Consider the following 13,293-nt stretch of genomic DNA (forward strand, 5'->3'; position numbering starts at 1 on the left):
ATGTCTGTCTTCTTGCTTGCCTGGCTTCCTTCTTACCTGCCCTTCCTCCACCCTCCTTTCATCTTCCTGCCTTCCTTTTTTTCCATTTTCCTTCCCTCCTTTCTTTGATTCTCTCTATACACACTCTGCCATCACCAGCACCACCAATTAGTGGGTGACAGGCATCTTACTCAAAACTAGTGAGATGGTGACACAATTGTTCAGATGGGTCCTGCCAACCAGGGTGAAGTCAAGAGTCCTACTGTGACATGCAAGGTGCTAAACATTCTAGCTTTTACCTCCCAGTATTTGCTGTTATCAAAATACGTCTTAAATAAATACTAAACAGATCATTTAATCTCTCTATAATATCTCACTTCCTCAGAAAGCTCCATTACACTCATGTATACAGTAATACCTCTATCTTTCAATAATTGTAGTATTCCATTTATTTTAATTTATTTTTTAATTAATTAATTTTATTGGTACATTTTAGGTATACATTATTATCACATTCACCATAGGGAATTTGTGCCTGTACATAATATATCTTTATTCATATTTTTCCCCATTCCCCTACCTTCCCTTCAACCTTTGTTCTCTTCCTTATTTACAAAAGCTTTGTTTGCATTTCTTCCTTCTTTTATTATGATTATTTTTTCCTTTCCTCCACCCCCTCCCTTGTTCCCCTGCCCATTTGAATATTTTCTTCCTATTTCACAATATCTATTATATATTTTGGTCCTTATAGTTTTTTATACAATGGAGTACTGCTCAGCCATAAAGAAAGATAAAATGCACAGAAGAGCCAGGGATTTAGCTTAGTATTGCCACCACCTGCCTCGCAAGCACAAGGTCCTAAGTTTGATTCCTGGTACCCCTTGTTCCCCTGCCCATTTGAATATTTTCTTCCTATTTCACAATATCTATTATATATTTTGGTTTTTATAGTTTTTTATACAATGGAGTACTGCTCAGCCATAAAGAAAGATAAAATGCACAGAAGAGCCAGGGATTTAGCTTAGTATTGCCGCCACCTGCCTCGCAAGCACAAGGTCCTAAGTTTGATTCCTGGTACAAAAAAAAAAGAGAGAAACTTGAGACATTTATAGTTAAATGGATGCACCTTGAGACCATACTCTTAAATGGAATAAATTGGACACACAAGTGTAAATACTGCATTGTTTCTCTCATGTGAGAAACTGAAAGCATAAATGAGGACAAAAATGTTTATTTTAATGCAGAGACTTTATTTTCTAAAGTATCATCTTTTATGTATTTGTCTTTTACCCTTTGTCAGGCTGGTAGTTTCTCCCAGAAAGTGCCAAGTTTCAGTTACCTCTTCTTATCAACTCTAGCACTTGTGTGGTTTGGACAATCAATAAATCATTTGGACATTTTACCGTGCTTTGTGTTATACTGAAAAGTCCTTGACATGAGAACAATGTACAGCTATACTGTGAGCATTACCCTGGGTCCACTATAACACTTCCAAGAATGGACTGTCATTTGTATTCTGTTGGATACACATCAAATAATTATCTGTGTGACATATAAATCATGCTAGAAATTAGTTTATTTTATTATCAGACAAAATGCTAGCAATCAAAGCCAAAAAACCCCATATAACCCATAGTATCTGCACGCTTAAGTATTTTTTCTTAATAGCTCTTTAAACTCCTTTGTCAGCCAAGATATTTAAAGCCCCTTTCTAATATTTAAATATGAAAAATAAGCATGTATTTAGATTTGGACTTCTAAGTGATTTTTTTTTCTTTTTTGTGGACTCTCCTTTCAGACATAATTTTCAGTTTTGATTAATAACACTTAAAATCAACCCGGAGGTGAAAGTCATAGGACAACATAAAAATGAAGCCATTTTCAGTGTGTTTCCCATTGGCAAATTACCACGTTTCTTCTGCCACCAGGCTTAGTCTAATGGTGCAACATTTACTGTGCCAGTGGACAGTAAATAAAAACCTGCCAAAGTGTGATTAAGTGTAGGTTTTAAATATAAATGAATTATGCTAAGAAGACTCATAAAGGTCAAAAGTGCAGAAAGAATTTAGTTGAATGATTAGTGTTTGACATGTGTTGCTCTAGGTCTTCCCCAAGCTTGTATTATGAACCCTTAAGGTTTAATAGCTGTGCAAGGACGTGTCATTAAAAAGGCAGCATGATGGTGTGAACTAATGTTTGCTTAGGCTCCGATGTTAGTTTATTCAAGGACTCTGTTGTTTGCCTATTGTGTGCCAAGCCGTGGGGACGCACTGGTGAAGGCTTCTGTAATGATTCCTGACCTCTGGTACCTTATGGTTTCCTAGGAGACACAGATAAACTTTCAACCCCCCACAGCAAGGTCGGTCTGTGAAAGGGGCGATGCACATGGAAGCCGTGGCTACCCAGCCCAGACTGCCAAGGTGAACCCCGGAGTTAAGAGGGAGCCGCCCTGGCGTAACAGTGGGAAGACTGTTGCACACAGAAAACGCACAGAAGGCACACAGGTGCAGAGGAGTCAGAACAGTGTGTGATGCTTTATGAAGTTCTGTAAGGTTCGTTACGGTGGGAGAGTTGAGGCTGAGAGAGCAAAGAACTCTAAATTGGTGATTCACAATAAGGGAGAAGGGCTGCCCGGGGTACTTCTCAGTGTCTGCAGACGCCTCTTGTCACAAATGGTACAGAGGATTCTGCTGACCTGTAGTCAGTAAAGTGTACGATACCAGTGCACACGGTAATCTCCACGACGATGAATTGTCCAGATCCCAGTGTGAACGGTGTCCAGGCTAAGAAAGCCTATTGGAGGCGGATCAGCGCCCCTAGTCATCTGACCAAGGGTATGGCCGGTGGATTTAAAAAAAGACAAAGAAGCCAGGGATTTAGCTCAGTGGTTCTGGCGCCTGCCTGGCAAGCACAAGGACTGGCGATCTATCCCCGGTACAAAACAAATAAACAAACAAAAACCAAACCAAAACAAAAAAAACATACACAAAAAATAAAAAAGACAAAGAGATCTTAATGCAAAAATGGGGACCCAGGTCAGTCAAAGCTCCTGTCTGGCTAAGACACCGTCTCCTGGAATTTCCCACTATTTATCCGTCAAGCAGCTTCTGGAAGGAGTAAGGGGCGGTGTGGGAACAGTGAGGGAGAGCGCACTGAGGCGAGCAGGGCCTGGCAACAAGGGAAGAAGATATTCTAATAGGAACAGATCATTGATTAAGGGGGTCTTGCTTCTTCCCGTGGATTGGTCTTTGCCTCTGTGGGAGTTTTCTGTACGAGTCGTGCTGCCCTTAGCTGCACAACTGTCCTGCCATGCAAGACCTCACAACGTCTCCACTGTGATTAGCGGTGTGGGGAGTTGTTCCTCTCTCACACTCCGACTGCTGGCTCTTCAGACAAGGCCTTGGGGGCTGACAGGCAGACTCAGACCTTTACTTTGAAAAGCCATTTTATGAATTTGTAGCTCTGTCTGGTGGTGTACATCAAAATCCTGTTACAGATATACCTGCTGATTTAAACTGTTAGACCACAAAGCTAACTGAAGAAGTCTGGGGTTTACTGCAGGACTTTTGGGGTACTATCAGTTGCTTGTTATGAGGAATACTCTACTATTATGGTGAAAATTAGGTATTTTTGAACTTTACATTGTGTCTCACTGACATAATCTGGGCATTGTACTTAGTGTGAATTACATTTCCTTGTCTTAAAAAGGTGAGGAGAGTTATCATTGTGAAAATTTTACTAAAAGTTTCAAAAACCAAAATAAAATATGTCTTATTCTTTGTTTCTCACCAATACTAATATAATTTTTAAAAACCACGTGCACCATACTTATTTTATTGAACTTTCTCCTGCCCCACGGGGTCAAGCATGAGGGTCTATCTACTCTCATGAATCTAAAGCACTTCTGGGTAGCAAGAGAAAATACACTGGGCCAAAGTATGGTTTCACCTGGAAATAAAAGAGCTTGTAAATTTAGAGCAAAGAGTTTCTTAAATTAAAAAAAATTAGAACCAGACACTTTTGCACACTGATGACACTTACGGCCTCTCTTTTCAGAGATGTGCCCTAAACATTTAACTTCCAGAGTTCACAGACTCTACAGAGTCTGTAGGATCAGTACAGGATGCTGATGCCGCCAGTAATATTCAATAGCTAAATTTGTAGCAAAAAAAAAAAAAATTTTTTTTTTTTGCCAAGGATACTTTCAGAGAAAGTTTAGCATTTTTTTAACCAAGAGGAACTGCTTCAAAAACTGCTCACCAAGATACCATTTGTGTCTCCTTGTAAAATATAATATTGAATCATAGCAAAAATGTCTATGGAAATATGCAAATTTTTCTCATGTTCTGTAATGAAGATAATATGTTGCTGTGGTTCCAATAACCTATGTGATGAGCAGTTCTGCAAACCATGTACTTCCTATGAATCCTTTTCCATTTAATTATTATTCTTTCTAAAACATAGTGTTCAATTTGATTATAGGCTTGTCTTATAATGGGAGAAAGGGGCAGACTGATCTATATTTGAGCTCATCACTTTTTTCTTCTAAAATTAAGTACCAAACTTTCAATTTCTTCCCTGTTTTTCCACACAGATGTTCCAATTATTTCAGTCATAGACTGTTTCCCAAACTCCTGAACTGTGTACACACACACAAACTCACACATGCACACACTCACATGTATACACTTATTTAAAGGTTCCTATGTCTACTGAAGCTTTCCCATGAACTCAGAGCGTTTTCTACATCCTGATTTGCCATCAAGCCCCATCATTTTTATCACCAGCTTGTTCTGGAAAGTGAATCTGAGTATCAGCTTCATCTCCAGTTGTGACTCTGGTTTCTAGTTATTTGAATTACCTAAACCAGATTCCACCCACTGCACCAACTTAAATGTCCCTAGACCATCTTCAGGTTGGGATTTTTGTGTACTTTATAAATACCGGGTAGAGGTAAATACTGAGTCAAAATCACAGATGTTAATCACTTGCATATTATCTCTTCTTTCTTACATTCACGCAAACAATCATGACTTGACATCCAGAAATGAAAAAAATACAAAGCTCAGAAGATATAATGGAAAAAAAAAATCCTACTTACAGTAGCAACTGAAAAGACAAAAAAGAATAAACTTAACTAGACATGCGCAAGATTATGAGAAGAAAGTTTAAATTACTATAAAAAACATAAAAAGAACATGAACAGGTGGAAAATTGTATTATGTTCTAGATCAAGAAGATTCAGTGTCGTAAAGATATTATTTATTTCTATGTTAATTTAAAATTAAATATGTTATAATATTATAAGCAGTTAGATAAAAACTAATATACAATCAGAGAGGGACTGGGCCCTCAAAGAAATCAGCACAAAAAAGTAAAGACATCAAAACTGTGGCTGGAGGCACAAGATGGAGATGCAACAGCCAAACCTACAAGCCTTCCAAGAGATGAACAGCAACCTGAGATTATACTGTAATTAGCACTACCTGGTCCAGTGGGCATCAGATTCGCAGGTGACCAGAACATCCAGACTCATACTCACTCCGCAAATACTGCCTTTGTTCATTCCATGCACCCTTGCCACGTGACTCACTTCCCTATTGGATCAATATTAGTTAACTGGCTATACACAGAATCCTATAGGTTGATTGTAGTCTGACCCATGCTGTAACCACATTTTTTTGTGTAACCAAATTTTTTTGGCATAAAAAATAAACCTGACAAAGGACCTTGGTGGCCACCCATTCAAGACCCCTCCTGGGAATCCAGGGGCTAGTCTCCTTATTTCCAATACAACTCTCCTATCTTATGGCAATTTTAGGGTATCACACACCTGATCATTGAATGGTGGGCTTGAAGTTGCTTAAAATTTAGTTGTGAGTCTGTGTTTATCCTCTAGCCTAATGGGGTTACACCTGTCAGCCAGCAGCCTTTTAGTCTTCTTTCAGGGGTGGGGTGGCCTGCCTGGCCTGTGGGTTCAACCCCTCCTGTTATGTGGAGCACAGTTCCCCTGCAAGGTCTGACTCTACCTGCCTGCTTTGGGTCTCAGGGCTCAGCAGACTTAAGGTCTCAGCTTTCTTCACAGATTTGCTTTTACTTTCCAGTTACAGTTCTCAAAAATGCCTACTCCTGTATTTTTGGAAATATTATTTTTCATCAGTATAGAATTTACATATCATAAAACACGCATATTTCGAGTATACCGTTCAATAGGGTGTTGACAAGTGTATACACCCTGGTCACTCACACAGCCAGATGCAGGAAATCATCACCCCGAGTGTTCTGCTGGGCTCTGTTGCAAACGATCCTCTACTGCACACCAGAGGCAACCGCTGGTACCATGTCTGACTCCACAGATTAGTTTTACTTGTTCTAAAACTGCATATAAATTCTACGAGATGCGTGCACTTTGTGTCTGGCTTCTTCGGCTCGGTGTGTTTCTGAAGCATGTCTCTGCTGTTGCATATATGAATAATTCCTTCATTTGTATTGCTGGGCACTCCATTGTGTCACTTTATCCAGTTTGTTTACCTGGTCTCCTGATAACAAATGGGGGTTATTTACAATTTGGGGATGTTACAAACATCTGTTAATAAACATTTGATTGATATAATCTAAAAAAACTCTCCTAACTTCTTCCTTTGGTTTTCAACTTTATTCCTCCATGTTGTGGGACAGGAACTCAGCACATTTGACATACAATATATCAGGAGTCCTATTTCTCCTATAGCAATACCAATAAAAAATCAAAAGTTTTATCATTTGTTATTACTGGATAAGCTCAGCTATCACTTCCTCACACTGACTGACCCACAGGCCAAGCTTCAAGTGGATCAAAAAATATAAACAGAAAGAGTAAAATCCCAAAATAATTAGGAGAATGAATAAAAAGTTTTCTTTATTCACTTGGAAGATCAGAAACTGTAAAAGAAAAAAGTATCTTTGATAACATTAACAATTTCTGCACAACAACATAATTTGAGCCAAATCCTGCTAATAACTGATAAACATATTTGCAGCACAATGTGAAATAGCCAAAAAATTAGAAACAATTTATCATCTCTAGAATCCAATTAAGCATGTTCGATTCATGCAATGGGATACTATGCTACTGTACAAAAGAATAAGAAGTTCTCTGTACTGATGCAAAATAAAATCTAAGATGTTACTGTGAAGCAAAAAAAGCAAAAACATTGTTTTTGTTTCTTATCTAATATACAAAAAGGAGGAAATTCAGGAAATACATATGTGTATGTGTGTATACGTGTGTCTGCATATATATGTATACGTGTGTCTGTTTGTATGGATGAATAAACTTGGTAAATGCACATAAGAAACCTAGAAGTTGGAAAAGTTGGAAATGGAGATGGTTACAGGTGAGATTCTTTATGGATCCCTTTTTATATTATTTCCTTTTGAATTACTGATCCAAAAATTTAAATTAAAAGGTCTAAAAGCTTGTCTTTTTAAAGAGGCCATATATTTCTCATTAATTTTTGTTTTATAAAATTATCATAGGGAGTACATGCCAAACACAGAATCCCTCAAGGTATCAGAATTCTATGATGTCATTTTAAAAGGAATAGATTCAGAATGTGCACCCATTTATTCGTACACCCATATGGTGCCAAAATAAAAAGAGTTTAAGCAATGTTCAATATACTGAAGGTGAATTTCTGGGCTGTGGCCCTCCCTGGCTCTCCCAGTCACTTCTGAAGACTCACTAACATCCTTATAGCTTTCTGAATCCATCCAAGGGCCGATGAACTAGAACTCCAGGGCTCTGGTGAGCTGGATTATGAGCTTTGGAAACAGGAAGTGAGTACATCAAATCATGAAAATCTAAGGCATGCTTTGCTCAATCAGTGAACAGCATTCCTGACCCTGAGTTCATCCCTTCTTCTAGCCTCAGTGAATCTTGGTGGACTTTTTATCTCTTCGATGGACTTTCACATAATTCAGGCTCAAAAGAGAGAAGCAGGGAAGAAATTAGCCAGGGAGAGATAGAAATTACCATTCTGGATGTAAGGTGTATAGTGAATTTTTGGTTAATGAAATATTTCAGAGAAACTACACTACAGCTCTGTTTAAAACCATTTTTATTTTTATCTTTAGGTTTTTTTAAAGTTAAATTTTGAAAACAGAGGCCTGTATCTTTTCAAATAGGGCAGGTTATGACTCTGAAGACCAGTTCTGAACAGATAGGTTGACTACAGAAAGGAGCAAGCAGGCTTAGAATGAATGAAATTCCATTCCAATTAAACAGGATCCTTGAAAGCACCTCAAGCAATTTGGAATTACTCTGATGCCTGTCAATATTTTACTTTCTTTTCGTTTTTCTTTTAAGAGAGAGGTCTATATAGAAGCAAAGAAATAAGGGCAGTAACTTGAGAAAGCAAATGAAGAATTTTTTCTTTATGGATTCAAAGCATAAAGAGGTTGGCTGAACTTGAGATGAGATTGCATTATCAATGGCTGGAAAACAACAAAGGATTAGGTAGTTTTGATAACTAACCATGGTGGATAAGATTTAATCCCTTACATAAACCCTAGAAAAACTGAAAAAAGAAAAAATAAACACATTGAAAGAGCATCACTCAAACTTTGAAGAGAAACTCACAGTTAGAATAAACAAGGGACACAGAGCTAAAGATGATTTAGAAAAAATTGCCTGTTTACATGGCATTTTCCCAAAGTTTTTCTGTAAAATCTTGCAATTTTTCTAAAGAGAATATTTGCTCATGTTTTTGCTTTCTTCTTCGATAGAAATTCTACTTTTGACAAGGTTTGAGGAGAAACTTGTTAAATACTGGGACATGCCAGACCTTGAAGATAATGATGTCACTGTGAGCAGGGAGACACGTCTATCCTAAAACAGGAGTTCAAGTAGCAGGCAGAGTAGAAAAAGAAACCCAGTCTAGTAAAAATGATGGCACACATGTAAATTTATAAGAGCACCTCGGTAAATATGAGACTTTTCAAACTGTTGCATGGAAGCGGACACTGAAATTGGCTCTTTGGGTAGGTGCAGTTTTCAATAGGAGAATTAGATCGTAGGTCTTTCGCGTCTAAGAAGCGAGAGAAGCAAACAAAACTTATGGGCGATCGTTGAAGCATATTAATGCTTACTCGAACAGCTTACAGGAGTGATTTTTTTTGTCTTTGTTATTATTTTGACTGTGATTTTGAGAAGTCCTAAGTTATAGTGAAAGTCTTTTTCAAATACTATCTTCTACAAAATCTAGATATATACAACAAACAAAAACAAGAATTTCTTGTGTTAAACCTATTTTACAAGTTTATGTTTCTAACAGTTTTTATTTACTTTTAAAACTAGTGAAAATAAATTGTTTTGACAAATTGATGATATGAAAGCAAGGGTTATCAATATCATGTCAGTTATGACAGTTGTGGTATTTTGTCATCTTTGACATTCAGTTGTTTTGTTTTGTTTGCACAGTAGGGAGAAAATATTAATTTATAAAATAGGAGCAAGTAGCAACTTTCTCAACCACTCCCTGGACAATTAAGCTGATCCTGAATGCCACAAAGGAAGGTAGATTGTTTACCTAAATTTATTCATTAATGGTGCTATTTTCCACATAATCAAATAAGTGTTCAAATTTCAAAGGAGTGGGTGAAAAGATACCACTTTTGTGAGGAGAAAGTACTTACAATTCTATTTTATAATATAATGTGATGCTTGATGTGGTTTTAAAAGCTTTCGTATACTTCAGTGCTTGTCTCTATCAAATAGAATAATTCAAAACTTCAAAATAGTAAAATATTTTGTTTCATCTGTTAAGTCCAAAAATTGGTTTTCATTGCTGAGACTGGTATTACTTTAATCTGAATAGTGTATCAGATGCATTCATGTTATAAAAAATATTGGTAATTTATAAAAGCTAATATAAAATGTATAATGTCATGAAGCAGACATCCACAGTCCTGAATAATTAATAAAAACATATATGCAAAGCCACATTCATTTTAAAAATGAATGTTGCATTTATAAATGGTTCAACTATATGGGAAGAGATGTTAAAGCAAACATTATTTAAAATTGTACCTAAAGGATTTCACTTAACAGCACAATGTCAGATGTAAATGATCTCTACATGTGTTAAAAATTCTTATTTAGTATTATTGAATAAATAGGTTTATGTGTTACAGTTTAAATCATGTTTTAAAGGTATGAAGTAATATTTGAATTAAGTGGTGCAGGACTTGTGAAGCACATTTTGAACTATCTTTTTAAGATATCTCAATAGTGGAGGCAGACTTTGGGGACTTAGGGTTGGAAACAATTAGTAGAAGCCTAAAACCCCGAGCTTTCATGTTGGCGTGTAAATCCCACAAATCTCTTAATCACCCTGAGACTAGCTTTCATCTAATTTTCCCACAAGAGAATTATCAAAGATATCCTTGCAGTTGAATTAGGGCATGTTGGAGCTCTTCAGAGGACAGATTTTATATACTTGTAATAAATCAATATGTATCCCCAGCTTGTCTAATGTGATAATTGTGTTGAATTTATTTCTTCAGAATGCTGTGCTCTAACATTATGTCTACATAGTGTTATCGTAAAAGGCTAAATTTTATTTCCAAAGCAATATAAAGGCAAATCTTCTATAAGTAAATAGTATAGAATATTTTATAACACTGTCTCATGGTAACTCTTTTCTGGTTTGTCTTTTAGTTAATTGCAATATTACCTTTTGTATATATCAACTAAAGGTATATTTTATTTCAGATGTTATGAACTATAGTAACTATTAAAGATACAAACCCCTGACTATTCTCATTGGGCTGGTAGGTGTAAAATATATGAATGCACAAATCCTTTACATTACTGATTTGACACAAAGAGGCAAATTACCAGTATCTATAAGAGGAGCCTAATTGTGTCTTTTACTTTCAGTGTCAATTTCAAGAAATGGAAAGTGTTCAAAAGTACCTCACCTTCATATCTCAGTTCAACTTCCTGGTATTCTGTTTTTTTTTTTTTTTTAATTTGTTTGTTTATTTGGTATTCTAGCTTAGAAAAGTAATAAATTCTAGCCAGGGTCCCCTCTCCTTGCACAGGCATTGTAAAACTAGTCAGTGTCTTCTAAAGTATTCATGCTAACGATACTAGCATTTGTGAGATTTAACTGTTAGGCACATTTTCCTCATTATAACAATTTTTTGAGCAATCTGTGGTGGCTAATACCACAATAGCGACCTCCCCTACACCTAGAGCTGTTGTTTATTTGATTCTCCTGTCTTCTTATTTTGTCTTTGTGTTGGTTCTTGAGAGCATTAAGGGATAAAATCTCTTTCTAAATTTTTCATTTTATTGTGTTAGAAATAGTTAATACGAGATCTACTCTCTTAAGAAATGTTTACGTTTGTAATACTTGTTGACTCTAGGTACACCGTTGCATGCATTGTGCCACTGTAACCCACTGGCCAAGAGAGACTCCCTCTGGGCATGGCTCTACCCACCTAATGCTAGGAGAAGGAGAATAGTTCAGAGGATTTTCCTGCTGAGGTGCTGAGCCAGTTCTCCGGACAACCAGACTCAGCCCAGGTTTGCCATCTCGTTCAGATATATTTCAGCTGAACAGAAACATCTTGTGAAGTATCTATTAAGTAAATCCATCCCCATACCTAGACATGTGAAAAAGTTGTGTTAGCAGATTCCCAGCATTGTAAAAGCCCAGGTTTTAAGGAAGGCACATTGAAGAGTCTCTTCCATGCAGTTAATTCTTACCAGTGCTGCTCTAATCAGGGACTGAAAGGGTCTGTCGATATGAGCTAGAGCAGAAGAAATAGAAGTTAGGTAGAAAGAACACAAGGAAATCATAACTAAAAATTGTACATTTAAGAAGACTACAAATTTCAGGACACAGCCAAAATTACCCAAGGTGATCCAGATCAGTATTTGTTTGTTTAAATTAAGGCTTCTTTCCTTCCAGAACTATCACACTCAAAATTCCTCAGGAATAATGTAATTTCATAAAATGGCAGATTGAAAAAGTAAAGAGTAGGAACCTGATCCTAAGATAAAAGAGCAGGTTGAAAAAAATTTTAAAAATATTTAAATCACCCATTCCAAAACCAAAAAACAAAAAGCTGGCTCTGTACCTATAGAATGGGCTACTACCCTTTTGGGGGTGGGGTATCTTTTTGGGGGGTTTCCATCCCTTCAAGCAAAGCGTTAAGTATTCCCTGTTCCAGGAAATAAGCACCTTTTTCTTATGGACCCCCACTCTGTATTTCTTTGAGTCTGTACCTTTTAATTTCTGCTTAATAAAACCCTTACCATGCCTCCAATGGACTAGTCCTGAAAATTCCTTTTCTGAGGTGGCAGTTAGTGAACATGCAGACTTATTCTACAAAGGAGGGTGGATAGGTTCCTTACCTCAGCTTCAGGAACCTGCTTGGACCCTGTCTAGTTCCACATCCAGGTGGGAAAAATCAAAACAATTATTTTTCCATGTTTTGGGGATGTATTTACATACATAAATATTTGAATGTGACCTGCATTCTTGGAGTTTGCATTTAAAAGTGATAAAATTACTTTATAGCTGGTGACAACAGACATACACCTGTTCACTGGTTTTGTCCACTACTTCTTCAGTTCCAGCTCAGCTACCCCATGACTGAAGCTGTGGCCTCGAAAGAGCTGGTGTCCATCGCTTCAGTTTATCCAGCAGGTGGGAAAAATAAAATCCTTTGCCATATAGTTGAACTTTGGGCAAAAACCCATTTTGATTCATTACAAAGCTCTTAATAAGCAGATGAGGTGCTAATGCCAATGACATTTTGAAGGGATGATTTGGTAACACAGAGGTCTAATGAGCTTGCACAGTCCATCTCCTTCCTTTTGCTTTATCCAGTATACAAAAAAAAAAAAAAAAAAAAAAAAAAAAAGACAAGTGAATCAAAAACCTAAATGTGAAAAGGGGAATTTCTAACTATTTTCTTTAAAAGTCAGGACAATACTTTTTATAACACTGAAGCACAATTGAGCATATTATAATTGAAAAGAGTAATAGATTCGACTACATGAAAATGAAAAACATGTGCCCTAAAAATAGCACTGTAAATTAAAAGAAAACACATAGGAGATATTTTCAAAGTACTCTGAGAATCTGCAAATGATTCCTATGCATCTGTAAGAAGATAAGCCAATGAAAACATGGAAAAGAATTCAAATATATAATTCATGCATGAAAAAATCCAAATAAACGTAGGAAAAAACATCAACCTCAGGATTTGAGGAACATATATTAAAACAACAACGCTAACATTTAGAAAGTCAAAATT

This window comes from Fukomys damarensis, unplaced genomic scaffold (assembly GCF_012274545.1).
Source record: "Fukomys damarensis isolate Sample0158 unplaced genomic scaffold, DMR_v1.0_HiC HiC_scaffold_28, whole genome shotgun sequence".
Taxonomy (NCBI): Eukaryota; Metazoa; Chordata; class Mammalia; order Rodentia; family Bathyergidae; genus Fukomys; species Fukomys damarensis.